The following is an 18,007-nucleotide window of genomic DNA, read 5'->3' on the forward strand; positions in this document are numbered from 1 at the left end:
TTCCAATTTTGATGCCTTGTATTTCTTTTTCTTGTCTAATTGCTCTGGCTAGAACCTCCAACACAATGTTGAATAATAGTGGTGATAGTGGACATCCTTGTCTTGTTCCTGATCTTAGGGGGAAAGTTTTCAATTTTTCCCCATTGAGGATGATATTAGCTGTGGGTTTTTCATATATTCCCTCTATCATTTTAAGGAAGTTCCCTTGTATTCCTATCTTTTGAAGTGTTTTCAACAGGAAAGGATGTTGAATCTTATCGAATGCCTTCTCTGCATCCATTGAGATGATCATGTGATTTTTCTGCTTTGATTTGTTGATATGGTGTATTACATTAATTGATTTTCTTATGTTGAACCATCCTTGCATACCTGGGATGAATCCTACTTGGTCATGATGTATAATTCTTTTAATGTGTTGTTGGATACGATTTGCTAGAATTTTATTGAGGATTTTTGCATCTGTATTCATTAGAGAGATTGGTCTGTAGTTTTCTTTTTTTGTAATATCTTTGCCTGGTTTTGGTATGAGGGTGATGTTGGCTTCATAGAATGAATTAGGCAGTTTTCCCTCCACTTCGATTTTTTTGAAGAGTTTGAGGAGAATTGGTACTAATTCTTTCTGGAACGTTTGGTAGAATTCACATGTGAAGCCATCTGGTCCTGGACTTTTCTTTTTAGGAAGCTTTTGAATGACTAATTCAATTTCTTTACTTGTGATTGGTTTGTTGAGGTCATCTATGTCTTCTTGAGTCAAAATTGGTTGTTCGTGTCTTTCCAGGAACCCGTCCATTTCATCTAAATTGTTGTATTTATTAGCGTAAAGTTGTTCATAGTATCCTGTTATTACCTCCTTTATTTCTGTGAGGTCAGTAGTTATGTCTCCTCTTCCATTTCTGATCTTATTTATTTGCATCCTCTCTCTTCTTCTTTTTGTCAATCTTGATAGGGGCCCATCAATCTTATTGATTTTCTCATAGAACCAACTTCTGGTCTTATTGATTTTCTCTACTGTTTTCATATTTTCAATTTCATTTATTTCTGCTCTGATCTTTGTTATTTCTTTCCTTTTGCTTGCTTTGGGATTAGTTTGCTGTTCTTTCTCCAGTTCTTCCAATTGAACAGTTAATTCCTGCATTTTTGCCTTTTCATCTTTTCTGATATAGGCATTTAGGGCAATAAATTTCCCTCTTAGCACTGCCTTTGCTGCATCCCATAAGTTTTGATATGTTGTGTTTTCATTTTCATTTGCCTCGAGGTATTTACTAATTTCTCTTGCAATTTCTTCTTTGACCCACTCGTTGTTTAAGAGTGTGTTGTTGAGCCTCCAGGTATTTGTGAATTTTCTGGCATTCCGCCTATTATTGATTTCCAACTTCATTCCTTTATGATCCGAGAAAGTGTTGTGTATGATTTCAATCTTTTTAAATTTGTTAAGACTTGCTTTGTGACCCAGCATATGGTCTATCTTTGAGAATGATCCATGAGCACTTGAGAAAAAGGTGTATCCTGCTGTTGTGGGATGTAATGTCCTATAAATGTCTGTTAAGTCTAGCTCATTTATAGTAATATTCAGATTCTCTATTTCTTTATTGATCCTCTGTCTAGATGTTCTGTCCATTGATGAGAGTGGGGAATTGAAGTCTCCAACTATTATGGTATTTGTGTCTATTTCCCTTTTCAGTGTTTGCAGTGTATTCCTCACGTATTTTGGGGCATTCTGGTTCGGTGCATAAATATTTATGATTGTTACGTCTTCTTGTTTAATTGTTCCTTTTATTAGTATATAGTGTCCTTCTTTGTCTCTTTTAACTGTTTTACATTTGAAGTCTAACTTGTTGGATATTAGTATAGCCACTCCTGCTCTTTTCTGTTTGTTATTTGCATGAAATATCTTTTCCCAACCTTTCACTTTCAACCTATGTTTATCTTTGGGTCTAAGATGTGTTTCCTGTAGACAGCATATAGAAGGATCCTGTTTTTTAATCCATTCTGCCAATCTATGTCTTTTGATTGGGGAATTCAGTCCATTAACATTTAGTGTTATTACTGTTTGGATAATATTTTCCTCTGCCATTTTGCCTTTTGTATTATATATATCATATCTGACTTTCCTTCTTTCTACACTCTTCTCCATACCTCTCTCTTCTGTCTTTTCGGTTCTGACTCAAGTGCTCCCTTTAGTATTTCTTGCAGAGCTGGTCTCTTGGTCACAAATTCTCTCAGTGACTTTTTGTCTGAGAATGTTTTAATTTCTCCCTCATTTTTGAAGGACAATTTTGCTGGATATAGGAGTCTTGGTTGGCAGTTTTTCTCTTTTAGTAATTTAAATATATCATCCCACTGTCTTCTAGCCTCCATGGTTTCTGCTGAGAAATCTACACATAGTCTTATTGGGTTTCCCTTGTATGTGATGGATTGTTTTTCTCTTGCTGCTTTCAAGATCCTCTCTTTCTCTTTGACCTCTGACATTCTAACTAGTAAGTGTCTTGGAGAACGCCTATTTGGGTCTAATCTCTTTGGGGTGCGCTGCACTTCTTGGATCTGTAATTTTAGGTCTTTCATAAGAGTTGGGAAATTTTCAGTGAAAATTTCTTCCATTAGTTTTTCTCCTCCTTTTCCCTTCTCTTCTCCTTCTGGGACACCCACAACACGTATATTTGTGAGGTTCATATTGTCCTTGAGTTCCCTGATACCCTGTTCAAATTTTTCCATTCTTTTCCTGATAGTTTCTGTTTGTTTTTGGAATTCAGATATTGCATCCTCCAAATCACTAATTCTATCTTCTGTCTCTTTGAATCTATCCTTGTAGGTATCCATTGTTTTTTCTATCTTTTCTACTTTGTCCTTCACTTCCATAAGTTCTGTGATTTGTTTTTTCAGTTTTTCTATTTCTTCTTTATGTTCAGCCCATGTCTTCTTCATGTCCTCCCTCAATTTATCAATTTCGTTTTTGAAGAGGTTTTCCATTTCTGTTCGTATATTTAGCATTAGTTGTCTCAGCTCCTGTATCTCATTTAAACTATTGGTTTGTTCCTTTGACTGGGCCATATTTTCAATCTTCTGAGCGTGATCCGTTATCTTCTGTTGGCGTCTGCGCATTTAGACAGATTTCCCTGGGTATTGGATCCAAAAGTTTGGAAGATTTTTCTGTGAAATCTCTGGGTTCTGTTTTTCTTATCCTGCCCAGTAGGTGGCGCTCGTGGCACACGTTTGTCAGCGGGTCCCACCAGTAAAAGGTGCTGTGGGACCTTAAACTTTGGAAAACTCTCGCCGTCCGGGGGGTTCGCTAGCCGAAGCAGCTTGAGCCGGCCCGGGGTCTGAACGCAGGGAGGGTTGCTGGTCGCTGCAGCCCGGGAAAGAGCCCAACCGAATTTCCTAGTCGGCCCTGGGCGACAAGCATGGCGGGAGGGCGCCAGCGGCAGCGGCCCGCCCGAGAGAGTGCACGTTCCCCGGGAGTCACGGGTTTGGAAGGGGCCTCCCCTACCCGTCACCGTTCTCCGCGGCCTGGGGGTTTCCGATCCAATTCTCTCAGTTGGTCCGGCGGGCTGCGCGTGGTGTGGGCGCCAGTCGCCTTGGTTTCAGGGGACCACCTCTCCAATTCTCCCAGCCGGCCCGTGAAGGGGGAAGGGAGTAACTCCGGCCGCTTGCCACCCCGCCCGGTAAGGCCCGCGCGCCTCGGCGATCTCACCCGAGCTGCTTCTCTCAGCCAGCCAGCCGTTCCAGGATGGGGTACGCTGTCTTTTTTATCTCTGTTGTGGCTTTGGGCGCTTTCTGTATCGTTTCTACTCCCCTAGTAGCTGTCCTGGAGAAGAAACTAAGATCCGCGCGTCTTACTAAGCCGCCATCTTCCTGTTTGTTTTTACTTTTTAGAGTTGTACACTTTAAATGGGTGACTGTATAGTATGTGAATTATATCTCAATAAAGCTGTCTAAAAGAAGCAGTTAGATGCCCATATTATCTTTCTTACCAAGGAAAATTTTCTCTGGATAAGAGACCACCAAGCATATTTCAAGGTGGAGGTTCCACACGGCTCAGCTGTTAATAATGCCATATTATAAAAATAATATAAACACTGAACATCAATTTAGCCAAAGTGATATTTTAACTATGTTTTGTAGGATGGGGGCTGGGGAGAGAATAGATATAGAATGGAGGTGGAGGAAGGACTATGATACTGAGGTAGCTGTAAATCCTAATGTGGGAAGTTAATAGGCTATGCCTAGCAGTAAAAAATAAGAAGTAGCAATATAAGCTTCCTATTTAGGAGTTTAGAAGTAATTACTAGAAGAATCAGTCAAAAGGGTTAAAAGTGGTTGTCACTAAGGAGTAGGAAAACAACAGTGGGTTCTGGGAAATGGTGGTTTTTCATAATAAGCCTTATAGATTATTTGATTTCTTTCTACAATTACATGCATGTACCACTAGGATAAAAGTGAAAACTAAAAAATTTAAAAGAGAGGGAAAAAAAGAGATGGCTATAGCCCCCCTGCCTTCATGGAGTATACCTGCCAGCTTGTATTACTCTTGAAAGAAAAAAAAAAAACATTGTTTTTTGAAGTTGATTCCAGAACTTGCTATCCTCTGGGGCAGACCAGATAGGTAGTTTTCTTACCTAATGGTGCCTGTATATAATCTGTTCCTGCAGGGGCACCTGTGTGGTGCCCACACCGTCACCTGAGAGTGGGGATGACTTTGAGAGCATTAAAACCTTATAGAATGAAACAGAATCTCTGCACTGGAAGGATCTTAGGAGAAGTCAGTACATATTCATTCTTTTACAAAATTAAAATACAGAGTAAATTAAAGGTCGAGGGAATTCAAGTGTAGAATGCATTTTTGATGCATTATCTCACAAAAACCCTAGGAAGTAGGCAAAATTAGTGTCCCTGTTTTACAGATAAAGAAAGCAAGAGGCTAAGAAATTTGCTCAAGTTCCCACAGCTGGTTAAATGGCAGAATCAACTCTAATTCCAGAATCTGTAGTCTAGCCTCTATGCTAGACTTCTTCCTTTAGCATTGTCTTCATAGAAATTAACCTACTTGGTGGAAGTATTACTTCAGCTTTTGTTTAGAATTTTCATCACATTGAGGGAGTCCATCATTTTTCTTCATTTGTTTTCTAGGTTTTCTTTTCAGGATACACTATTCCAATTTTATATTGCTATATGAGTGCTATCATCAAAGGAACTGTGAAGTTTTGTTTTTCAATCACAGCCTTCTAAAAGCTTCAATGTCAAAATCATCCCTTTATACTTGTCCGAAAGGTATAACCTGAAAAGTCTTCTCTGAAAATCTGATGCTTCATTCATTTGTTTATTCATTCAAATATTCACTGAGTACTTACTATGTGCTAGGCCTTGGCTGTACACTGAACATGACAGATATGGTCCTTGCAATTCATGGAGCTTACAGTCTAACGGGGAAGGTAGACCTTAAATACTTAGAATTATAAACTGTATTAAGCATTATGAGGAAGATGAATGGAATGCCATTGGAGAGGGGCCTGATTATTGATTGAGAGACCAAGAAGGATCTCTCTGAAAGGCAATATTTAAGTTGAGACCAGAAGGATTAGGGGGGTCATATCGGTAAATTTTAGGTGGAAGGTTGGGGTGTGCAGCATTTCAGGCAAAAGGAAGCCCAAATCTGAAGACTCTGAGACAACAAAGAATTGGTATGTTAAGAACCTAAAAGAATTTACATGGCTGGAGTAAACAAGGAGGAGAGTGATGGGAGAACTCAACTGAAATCTGTTCACGCAGGCCTTTGAAAGCCATGTAAGGACATTTCATTTTCTATTCAACGCAATGGGAAATAAAAGAAGGTTTAAATCTTGTTGGAAAGTTTGGAGATGTAGAGATGTGGACAGATTTGAGATATATTTTGAAAGTGGGAGCAGTTGTATTTGTTAATGGGTTGGCTGTTTGGAGCAAACAGCCCAAAAGAGAGGGAATTTGCAAAAGTACCTCCTGGTTTGTGGCTTGTTATCAAGTAAAGAAATGGTAGTTTCATTTATTTAGATAAGGAAGATGGGAGCAGGGGGATCAAGAGTTAGTTTTGAACAAGTTGTTTGAATTGCCTCTGAGATATCTAAGCAGGCAGTTGGATATGCAAGCCTGGAGTTCAGAGAAAAGCTCAGGGCTGGAGATAAAAATTGGGAGTTAACTGCTTTTTGGTGATACTTTAATCTCCCTGTCCAGATGAGATCACCCAAAGGGAAAGGGGAAAGATAAAAGAGAAACACTTTCAGAAAAGGATTGTGTCTAATACATAGAGGCAGGCGAGAGGAGGACAAGTCAGCACTAAGATATAGATTTGCCTGAGCACAGAAGGAAGAGAAGATAGCATGATGATACAGAGGCCAAGGGGAGACTGTTTCAATAATGGTGCAAGCAACTATGTTGAACGCTGCTGAGAGGTTAAGTCGAGGTCTGGAAAGTATCTGTTGGACTTGGCATTATCAAAGTAGTGTGCTGAAGCTTGGCTTCTACTGGCCCAGAGAACCTATCATGGGCATCTCTTCCCAACTCTGCCATCAGTTACAACACACTGGCAACTTGAAATCAGCTATGGTGGAGGTATTCATGCCATGGAAGTTAGCAAACACCATACAGTGTGTTTTCCTTCACACAGTGTGTTTTCCTTTTTGTTTATTCTTAGAGGGTTGGAACTTAGAAAAAACTTAGCTGGATGGTAAAGAGTTCTTGTCTCAGCACACCATTCATAGTATAATGGAGAGGGGAAAAGGGTCTTTTCTGTTCTCTCTGGTCCCTTCAGAAAGTTTTCAGAACACTTTTTCATGGAAATGAATTATCTTCAAAGGAACCAGCTGGGTGTCTGAACTTCCTTTGAAGTGGGCTCTACCTTTGCTCCAGGACTCTCTAACAACTTAGTCTTTTAGTCACTAACATTCACAAATTTTATGCAGACCAACAGGAAAAAAATTTAGTGTGGTAATATGAAGAATTTCTTCCAACCCTGAGATTCTATAATTCTGAGTTGACTGCTAGGAATTCCAGGAAGAATAAGCTGTAAATCTTATTTCACTTACTTCTAGGTTTATTTACTTGGTAAAAATAATCATTAGAAGATTCCAGATTTCAAGGCCTAGGAGATGACATTTTCCCCATCTTTTTAAATTTTAAATAATGCTTGGTTCTATGGAACCGTAGCTAAGAAAATGAACCAGAAAGTAAAAACCTTATTTTCATATTTTCAATATTATGATAACTGAATTAGATCATTTGATAATCAAGCTAATTCTATATAGTCACATGTTAAGATAAAATCATTAAAATAACTATGATTTTGGCATTATTTTAGTTGTGACATAAGCCACAGTTAAAATCCTGTTCTCATCTGAAGGTGAACTAAAAATTGAAATGGATACATTACAGAAACGTCAATGTAACTGAAGAATTTACCACACATACTTAATCCAGACAGCTTTGAAATTTTTTGCTTTAACACATCTCCTTTTCTTCAAACATGTAGCAAAAATAAACAAAATTTATGGAGCTTAAAACTTAATAAACAATTTGGTGGACCAGAATTGTTGGATGCTATATCTGGAGCAAGGGTTTGGCCCTAACAGGCTAAATTAGAATAAAAGGGTTCTATGCTGAGACCTGCAAATGAAGCTAGACTCACTGCTTGCAGCCATAGTCAGGACCAGGCTTCTTCTACTTATAAAAGAAAGCTGAAATAGAAGCTCTCCCTGCCTGGGTCTACTGATTTCATCAAGATGCGAATTAGGGAAGGACACAGACTAACCACATGACTAGGAAATGAAGCAGTCTACTCCCTGGACATTATGGATATTGAGGCTCCATAACATCCTCGATATCACTGTGGGCAGGATCTCTGAAATAGGGCTCTGATTCTGGGGTCTGACCACAGCAGGAATCAGACAAAGAAGAGAAAAAGAGAAAGAATGCAAACCCAGTCTCAAAATGAACCCCCCCATCCAAAATCCAATGGTACGAAACATCATCAAAAAAATAAAAAAAGAAGAATATGAATTTACTGTTGTTGAAATTAACTTTATGGAGCAATTTGACAAAAGATTTAAATATGTTTAAAATGCTCAATGAATTATATAAAGGAATAACTTCCATTAAAATGAAAAACACGATATTATTTTTACAAATGCCTGCATAAATGAAATCAGAACAGATGGATGTTGAAAAGAAAAACTAGAAATCTTGGAAATTAAAACTAGAGTCAGTGAAATAAAAATTCAATAGAGAAGATACACTCAGATGGAAACAGTCAAAGAGAAAATTGGTGAAATGAAAATGATTTTATTTTACCTAGGAAACAGCACAGAGAAGCAAAGTGATAAAAAATAGAAGAAAGAAGATAAGAAATATGGAGAATCAATTGACAGGATTCAACATATGTCTACATATGTTGGATATATAAGCCTGCAAGTCCCAGAAGATGAGGAAGAGAGGAATGGTGGAAAAGCAATATTTGAAGACATAATAGCTGAGAATTTTCCACAATTAAAGAAAGATCTGAGATCTAGATTGAGGGGCCATATAGAGTGACAAGCAGAATAAACATAAATCCACATGTCTCAGTGAAACTGCATATCACCAAGGATAAAGAAGAAACTTAAAACCTACCAGAAAGAAAAGCAATCTCACCTTTGTAGGAATGATATTTGACTTATAGCTGACTTCTCATTGGCAAAAAGTGATACTAAAAACAAGAAATTTAAAAAAATGCCTGCATTAAGTGAAATCATAATAGATGGATGTTGAAAAGAACAAATAAAAATCTTGGAAATGAAAAATAGAGTCAGCAAAATAAAAATCCAATAGAGGAGATACACTTTAGACTAGAAATAGTCAAAGATACCACTGTATCAAAAACTGATACCAGAAGACAATGAAGTAATGTCTTTAAAATGTGGAGGGAAAATAACTGATAACTAAGATTTTACATCTCTTTAAATTATTATTCACAGCAAGGGTCAATTAAATATATTTTCAAAAATATGATTAAGATATTTCCATTTATAGACCCTTATGAAAGTAACCACCAGGAGTGAATTTCAGCAGAAAGAAAAGAGACACAGAAGTTGATGAACATGGTGAACACAGAATTGATAAACTGGATTAGTAATTTAAATTTAATTTTCTTACAAAACCCCACCATTTATTGCATTAATTAAAAGGATGAGTTAAAACTGTAGATAGCAGTAAAAATCCTATAGAGGTAAGCATGGGAAAGGAGGATGGAGGTATTCAGCAGGAAGTTAGTAAATGCTAAAATCAGTTCATGTCAGGGAATAGAAATAGTGAATAACTTTAGATGCTGTCACATAGAAAATGATACATGGTAAAAATATTAGAAAAGAAAAGCCGGAAGGAAAGAATAAAAGTAAAAAAGAAAAAACAGAAATAAAAGCTGGTATAAAAATCTTAATTTCAGATACAATAGAACTATTTTTTAAATTTTTTTATTTTACTTTTTTAAATATAACAACAAACGCAAACATTCTTAACTTATCATTCTGTTCTACATATATAATCAGTAATTCACAATATCATCACATAGTTGCATATTCATCATCATGATCATTTGTTAGAACATTTGCATCAATTCAGAGAAAGAAATAAAAAGACAACAGAAAAAAATTCATACATACCTTACTCCTTACCCCTCCCTTTCATTGATCACTAGCATTTCAATCTAAATTTATTTTAACATTTGTTCCCCTTATTATTTATTTTTATTCCATATGTTTTACTCATCTGTTGATAAGGTAGATAAAAGGAACATCAGACACAAGGTTTTCACAATCACACAGTCACATTGTGAAAGCCAAATCCTTATACAATCATCTTCAAGAAACATGGCTACTGGAACACAGCTCTACGTTCTCAGGCAGTTCCCTCCAGCCTCTCCATTATATCTTGAATAACAAGATGATATCTACTTAATGCATAAGAATAACCTCCAGGATAACTTCTCGACTCTGTTTTGAATCTCCCAGCCATTGTGACTTCATTTTGTCTCATTTAGCTCTTCCCCCTTTTGGTTGAGAAGGTTTTCTCAATCCCTTGATGCTGAGTCTCAGCTCATTCTAGGATTTCTGTCCCACGTTGCCAGGAAGGTCCACACCCCTGGGAGTCATGTCCCACATAGAGAGGGGGAGGGCAGTGAATTTGCTTGTTGTGTTGGCTGGAGAGAGAGGCCACATCTGAGCAACAAAAGAAGTTCTGTTGGGGGTGACTCTTATGCCTAATTTTAAGTAGGCTTGACCTATCCTTTGGGGTGTTAGGTTTCATATGAACAAACCCCAACATTGGGGGCTCAGCCTATAGCTTTGGTTGTCCGCACTGCTTGTGAGAATATCAAGAATTCAACTTGGGGAAGTTGAATTTTCCCCCTTTCTCATCATTCCCTGAAGGGGACTTTGTAAATACTTTTTTATTCACTGTTCAAATCACTCTGGGATTTATCAGGGCATCACTCTGGACAAATCAACAAAATCTCATGCCCTACTCAAGGTTCCATGTACTTATGGTGTTCAATTAAGCTGTCTACATAAGTAAGGAAACACACTAGTCAAAATAGTAGTCTCAACAAATTAGTCTCAACTGATTTTTAGTTTTTATTTATTTATTGTGAAAAATAACATATATACAAAAAAGAATATCAAAGCGCACCACAACAAATAGTTATAGAACAATTTCAGAGTTTGGTATGGGTTACAGTTCCACAATTTTAGTTTTTTCCTTCCAGTTTCTCCAAGACACTGGAGATTAAAAGAAATATGAATATAACGATTCAGCACTCATGCTCATTTGTTAAATCCTATCTTCTCTGCTATAAGCCCTCTTTCTCCTTTGATGTTTCTCATAATCTTTAGAGGTATTTGGGCTCTGCCTATTCTAACTTTTCATGTTGGAAGGGGCTGCTGATAATATGGGATAGGGGGATGGAACTAGTTGATGTTCTGGAGAGGGTAGGCCCTCTGGGTTTCAGGACTTATATAGTCCAGGGACTCATCTGGAGGTTGTAGGTTTCTGGAAAGAAAGCATACTGCATGGACCCTTTGTAGAATCTCAGATAGAGCCCTAAGTGAGCTTCAGGGTTGACAGGAATGGTTTTGGATGGGGTTGGTAAATAGCAACATCTAGCTAAATTCTGCATAAAAGTAGCCTCCAGAATAGCCTCTGGACTCTATTTGAACTCTCTCAGCCACTGATACCTTACTTGTTACACTTCTTTTACCCCTTTTGGTCAGGATGGAATTGTTGATCCTATGATGCCAGGGCCAGCCTCATCCCTGGGAGTCATCTCCCACACCACCAGGGAGACTTTCACCCCTGGATGTCATGCCCCACACAGGGGGGAGGGCAATGATTTCAATTGCAGAGCTGGGCTTAGAGGGAGAGAGAGGCCACATCTGAGCAACAAATGAGGTCCTCCGGAAGTAACTCTTTTTTTTTTTTATTAATTAAAAAAATTAACTAACACAACATTTAGAAATCATTCCATTCTACATATGCAATCAGTAATTCTTAATATCATCACATAGATGTATGATCATCATTTCTTAGTACATATGCATCGATTTAGAAAAAGAAATAGCAAGACAACAGAAAAACGGAAGTAACTCTTAGGCATACCTATAGGTAAGCTAAGCTTCTCTGCTACATACATGCACTTCACAAAGAGTAAGCCTCAAGATCAAGGGCTTGGCCTGTTGATTTGAGTGTCCCTAATGTTTGACACAGTATCTGAGGTTTCCCCAGAGGCAAAGTTTAATAGTTCCATATTTTTTTCCCTTCCCTCAAGGGACTTTGGCAATACTTTCTGATTATCTGCTTAACATACAATGGGATGTATCCAGGTATTACATTAAGCTATACAGAATTAAAGGCCCTCATTCTTATTCTGGGCTCCCTGTGTTTCAGTTGTTCAAATGAGTTATCCAGACAGGTTGAGTTAGATTATGTGCTACAGAAAATTTAGGTTTTAGACAAAATAAAACTTTCTTCCTTTGGTCTCCAGTAGTATGTGAAGTTCTAAAACATAGACAATTTCCTCCTTACCCCCGTATTCTGATTTATCTCAATCCCGACCTGATTGCCTTCGTTCTTATCTCTAATTGAAGCCTGATTGCTTTTTAATTTCTTTCACAGTTGTGTGTGACAATGCTGATCTTCAGAACTGCAGAACTCCTCCTCCAAGTCTTAGGTGTCACACAGGTACACAAAGTTTCAGAGAAATACCAGGTTATACATATATAGCACAGCATCTCAAAATCTAGAGATAACAATACAGCTCCAGACTAAATGTGACTGCTATAAGAGCTTACACTCTAGGCCCCAATTATCTCATAAGTATTTTCTAAATGACACCATACAATATTTGCTCTTTTGTTTCTGGTTTATTTTGCATCACATAATGTCCCCCAGTTTCATTCACCTTGTTGCATGCCTCACAACTTTGTTCCTTTCTATAGCAGCACAATATTCTATCATATGTTTACACCACAGTTTGCCATTCTACTTCTCAGTCAATGTATCCTTCAGTCACCTCCACCCATTGGGCATCATGGATAACATCCAAAGTCAATAATCCATGTTTTACATTATCCTCACTCAGGTATATAATCATCAACACTCTCAATTTTAAACAATTTTCATTGCTCCCAACAGAAAAATATTACCTCTGGTACTGCTATGGCACTGTGATGTCTTCCTGTTAAACAGCCAACAGTATGCAATAGTAGTTTTCCCCCTATACTCCAATATTATAAACTCTTTGTACAAGACTCATACCAATGCAGTAGCTCATGCAAGAACTTATTCATATTTGTAGTGTTAATCAGTGGGATACATGGCTCTATGCAACCCCTTTCAATCATGTTCACCTTCAATATGGCAGTATTACTTGTAGACCCACTAGTGAACTGCCTACATTTCTATCCATTCCCTTAGATTTAACTTCATCCTCATTAGCTAACCACTACTATATAGGAACGTAGGTTTCCTACGTTCTTTATTATAAGCCTCTGAGTTTACCTTTAAGGTCATTAAAGCAAAATCATGCCGTATCTGTCCTTTTGTGTCTGACCTATTTCACTCACCCTTATATCCTCAAGGTTCATCCCTGTTGCCATATGTTTCAGGCCATCATTTAATCTTGCTGGTGCATAATATTCAATTATATGTATATACCATATTTAAAACGGTTTTAAAAATCACTACCATTCAGACCATAATATGATTAAAATTAAATTAAATTAGAAATAAACAAGAAAACATAATTTAAATCTCTGTATGATTTCAAAGATGTAAAATTAACTCCTAAATGACTCAAGATTAAAAAGGAAATCATAATTCAATTACAAAAATACTTAGAAATAAAGAATGCAAATAAAGCATTCCTTATTTCTAGAGGTAATGCATAACACAAATCCACTTACTGAGAAAACAAGATTGAAAATAAACAAGCTAAGCTTTCAACTGAGAAGTCAGAAGTAGTAAACTTAAAGAGTGGAGCAGGAAGGCATTAATAAAAATAAGAGTAAAATAAACTGAAATAGAAAACAGGTGTAATAGAGTAAATAAATACAACTCAAAGTTAGTTTTTAGAAAAAATCTAACATAAATACCCAGCTTTTAACAAGACTGATCAAAAGTGAAAGGGCACAAATAAACAAAACTAGGCATCATAATGAGGGTATCACCATGTATAGAGAATAGATTTATAAAATCACAAATCACAATACTCTGAATAACTTTAGACTAACCAATTTGAAAACTTAGATGGCATGGATAATCTTTTTAAAATGTATAATAGTAATTTAATCAAATATTGAAGGTCCTGGTTGCCATGTGAGTTCTGAGAACAAACACTTATAGCTGTCTTTCGGTATGAACTGATCCTATCTTATGGAGTTTGCGTTTTAGGAAAAGACAATAAAGAAAAAAGAAAAAGGAACATGCAAGTTGAATCAGGGGTTTTGTCAAACAAAAGTTAGTTCCACTCACTTGCTTGTGGTACCTGACAATTAGCCATCATCTGCAACAGTTAAGTCAGCATAGAAATGATGACATGAGTCTAGATTTAAGTATCCTGCACAAATATGTACCTGGATTTAAGCCATACACTTAGTGCATAATTCCCATTTATTTTTAAAGGAAATTCTACAAACCTTGGCGGGAACAGCTCTCCAATCTATTTTAAAACTTTGGGTAAGTCAATGATGACATAATATTCCTATTTATAATAGCGATGTTTCTTTCCTCAGCTTAAATTGGACCCTATATTTAGGCTTTTAGATGGAGAGTAAGGGACTGAGAAATGTGCCCTTTCTCAGCTGAGAGCTATGAGGTTAGAAAAACAATATCTAGGAACTTTTAATTTTATTCTTTAAACCCCTTCATTTTAGTATATTTGTACCCACTGGGCATACATTTTTACCCACTCTAATCTTTCTTTGTGGAAATTTAAAAATATATATGAGAAAATTAAAATGGTACTACTGACAGATGCTTTGGTACAGCTGCAAAATGGAAATATTTCTCTCTAATATTTTCATATTCACTCCAGAGATAAGAGATCTACAACCTGCTGAGCTGGTATTTCATTTATGCACTATTTTCTGTCTGCTTCTTCACATGGAACTTCACATTCCACATATGATCTACATTTTATTTTAACTACTATATTCCTGGCTTTTCTCTTTGCATATCAGCTTTATCCTTCAGGAGCCTGCTCAATATGATTTCTCAGCTTCAAATTCTTACTTGCTGCTATTCTCCCACAAAAATGTCCTGTAATTTTATCGTTTCTTGAAGTGTGACTCTTGCTTGTATTTTCCACAGATGACAGCATTTTTTAGCTATTTCATGTATGGGTCTTCCCAAAGGGGACCAAACTAGTAGAGCCGTTCTCCAGCTTGACTTCAGAACCATATTTAAATGCAAATATAATTTCTTCCATCCTTTCTGCTTTGCTTCTCATATTTATTTGATTTAAACCATCAAGACATTACAAAAATTTAGCTTTTGTTTTGGGATGATGGGTTTTCATCTTGGCATGCCACATTTTCTGGGTTGTCCTAGAATTATGTCATTCCCATGAACAAATTAAAAGATAGTCATGCTATGGCTACATTTCAGCATTAGACTAGCTACATTTCAGCATTAGACACACACACAGCATGTGTGTCACTTCCTGTACACACATTTATCAATCTCTGCGTCTTTCTTTCACTCGTCTCTCCATCTGGAATTTATTTCTGCTTTACTCCTCTTGTCCAATTAAAGAGAAACTGAGGCCCAATGACTGACATACCCAATGTTACACAGTTAGAGCATAATTGAGCTCAGAACTTATCTCTGGACTCCTGGTTCCTAGGGAAATTTTTCATCAATCCCACTAACTTCTTCAAGGTTCAACTCAAATGATGCCTTATCTAAGAAATCTTCTTGAAAACTTCAAACAGAAGTATTCTGTCTTTTCTTTGAACTTCCATGTACTTTAATTATACCCATTTTAGGATGTTTATCACTTTCAATTTTTTTTTTCTCAGCAGGTTAAAAAGATTTATTGCCATTCCAGGCTTCAAATGAGCCCAGACCAGGGGTGGGTCCATGGTTCAGGACATAGCTGAAAATTGTCATGAGATGATGGAGCAAGTGAGCAAACCTAGATATCCTGACATAAGGGTATAACCTCTCTTCATAGGATTCCTACTCCTCAAAGTAGCTGCTGGTGGGACCAATTCTTCAGCATCTGCCCCATTTATTCTGGCTGGGATCCAAGGTTGGGGCAGGCAACCTCATAATCCCCATGTGAGGCTGCCTCTACCTCCCCTAGCACCAGAAGAGTCTTTTCCTTGGAACCAGACATTACAGATTTGGCCTATGGAGGAGAACTGGGGCCAGGGAGAGTTTTCTTGAGACCGAAGGGACAAGGAATCCATGCTCTTAGATCAGAGGCTGCAAACTGACCCTTCATGAGTCAGATTTCCCCCACTGACAAGGCGTTTTGCCCCCTTTGGCCTGCAGTGTTTAAAAAAATAAATTAGTTGCTGATATTTTAAAATGGTCAGATGTCATAGAAAAGTCTGGATTTCTGGCTTGTCTAGGGGAAAAAAGTGAACATATCTGGCACTACTGGGCCTGCATTTACACGTGGCATGAACCGGCTAGAGCTAGAGAGGCGCTTCCTCCACAGACTGGACGTGCCTTCTCCAACCTACTCCAGTCCTTACTACCCTGGATTCTAACCCTACCTCAGGGCTTGGCATTGGTTGTCTCGTGCTATGTGCTATTATTTTGTTATATAGTATAAGAAATATTTATTGTAGCTATGTGTCTATCAAGAAAAGAGAAAACAGAAGACACCTGGAAGGTGACATATTTCTCATGGCCCTTGTCATTCATTTATATCACTTGTTTGGCCTTATAGGCTCCTGAGTTTGCAAACTCTATCTTAAACACATAGAGCATTCTTCAATATCTCCTCTAAGGGATCCCCTACCAACCTGTGCCCTGCCTCTCTAGAATACAGCACGCCCCAGTGTTAGTTGGAAAAACCTGGAAAAGAAAACTAAATAAATCAAAGAAGCTAACTGAGGGATCGTTTATGGTCAACTACTTCAGTCTCTTCACTGTAAAGGGGGTTAGAATAAAATTTAAAATGTTAGTACTCTCACTCTGCTATTAAATCACTGGCATTTTTTTTTTTTAATTAGAGCCATAAAGGTACTACAGAAAGCAGAGCTTGGGAAGGGTCTGAACTGGGGGGTCCAAACCCTCCTCACTTGACTGTTTAGGAAATCAGCAAGGGGAGTGGAATCAGCACCAGAAGGGGTGTGAAGGGGTGAGAAGGGGGAAGAGTTGGAATCCGACCTTGACAAATGCAAGACAGGAAAACAGATGCCTTCCACATAGCCTTCGTTCTGCTGTGGCTGGTGCCACATTATTTTCCCTGGAGAGAGACTGAGACCTTGAGGCAGCCCAGCCCCTTCCCATCGCTGCTCAGGATGCCCTGGATACGGTACCCTGAGGTGAGCCAGCTGGGCATCTCCAGGTCAGGTATGGTGAAATCACTCTTAGGCTGTGAGTAGGTGCCATCTTTGAAGGGACAGTGGCAGAGGAGCCCACAGGTATGCAGGAGCAGGCCTGCCCCGGGGGAGTGACAATGTACAGCACATTGCGGAAACCGCGGTAGGAACAGCTGCCCATCTGGTCCAGGCACCAGATCGTGACCCAGAAACCAGCCGCCTCCTTCTCCACAGTTAATTCCACCTTCTGAGGAGGAGTGAGGGGTACGCTGGTCTTGACTTCAGTACTCACAGTCAAATTCCCAGGAATGGCAACAGGGTCAGGTTCCAGAGTCAGGCTTTTGAGTACCGCAGGGTCTCTTCCCTCATCACAGCCATCCCAGGAAAAGCTACTGAACTGGTTCCACAGGACCTGCGCAGGCGGCCGCAGGGCCGACGAGAAGCCAGCCCAGGGCGAACCCGAGCCGAGCCCGCATGGGGCGGGGTTCATTGCGAGCTGAGGGTCGGCGGCGCAGGGTTAACTACCAGTTCTTTTGCAATGGAAGCGCCTTTAAATGCCGGCCAGCATCACTTACGCAAACCTGAGCCAAGCCACCCTCAGATCTATCACTTTTAATTTTGAATTATGGTTATTGGGTTCGTATTTTCTTTTGCCTCTAGGTGTTAAGGTCTCTTGCGTAGTGGGACCAGCTTTCTTCATTGTTGTACCTATTATATCACTTACCCTTGAATTAGTAGCTGCTCCATGTGTATCCGTTAAATTACTTAAGCTCCAATAGCTTTTGGACACCTTATGGTCACAGAAACTATTTAGAAAGCAGATACTGTAGAATGCCAATTGGTTGGGAAATTCTTTCAAGCTCAACGCTCCTGCTTTCTGCTCTATCGCTCTGGGTTCTAGACGTGCACTGTCCAAGATAACTTTCTGCAATTATGGAAATGCCTTGTATCTGCACTTT

The 18,007-nt window shown here is 38.4% G+C and overlaps 1 pseudogene; it reads right to left on the reverse strand.

Moving 5' to 3' along the window:
* Window positions 1–16,963: 16,963 nt before the first annotated feature.
* LOC143689511 (ganglioside GM2 activator pseudogene) lies at window positions 16,964–17,524 on the reverse strand (annotated as a pseudogene).
* Window positions 17,525–18,007: the final 483 nt, after the last annotated feature.

The sequence above is a fragment of the Tamandua tetradactyla genome, chromosome 7 (genome assembly GCF_023851605.1).
Source record: "Tamandua tetradactyla isolate mTamTet1 chromosome 7, mTamTet1.pri, whole genome shotgun sequence".
Classification (NCBI taxonomy): Eukaryota; Metazoa; Chordata; class Mammalia; order Pilosa; family Myrmecophagidae; genus Tamandua; species Tamandua tetradactyla.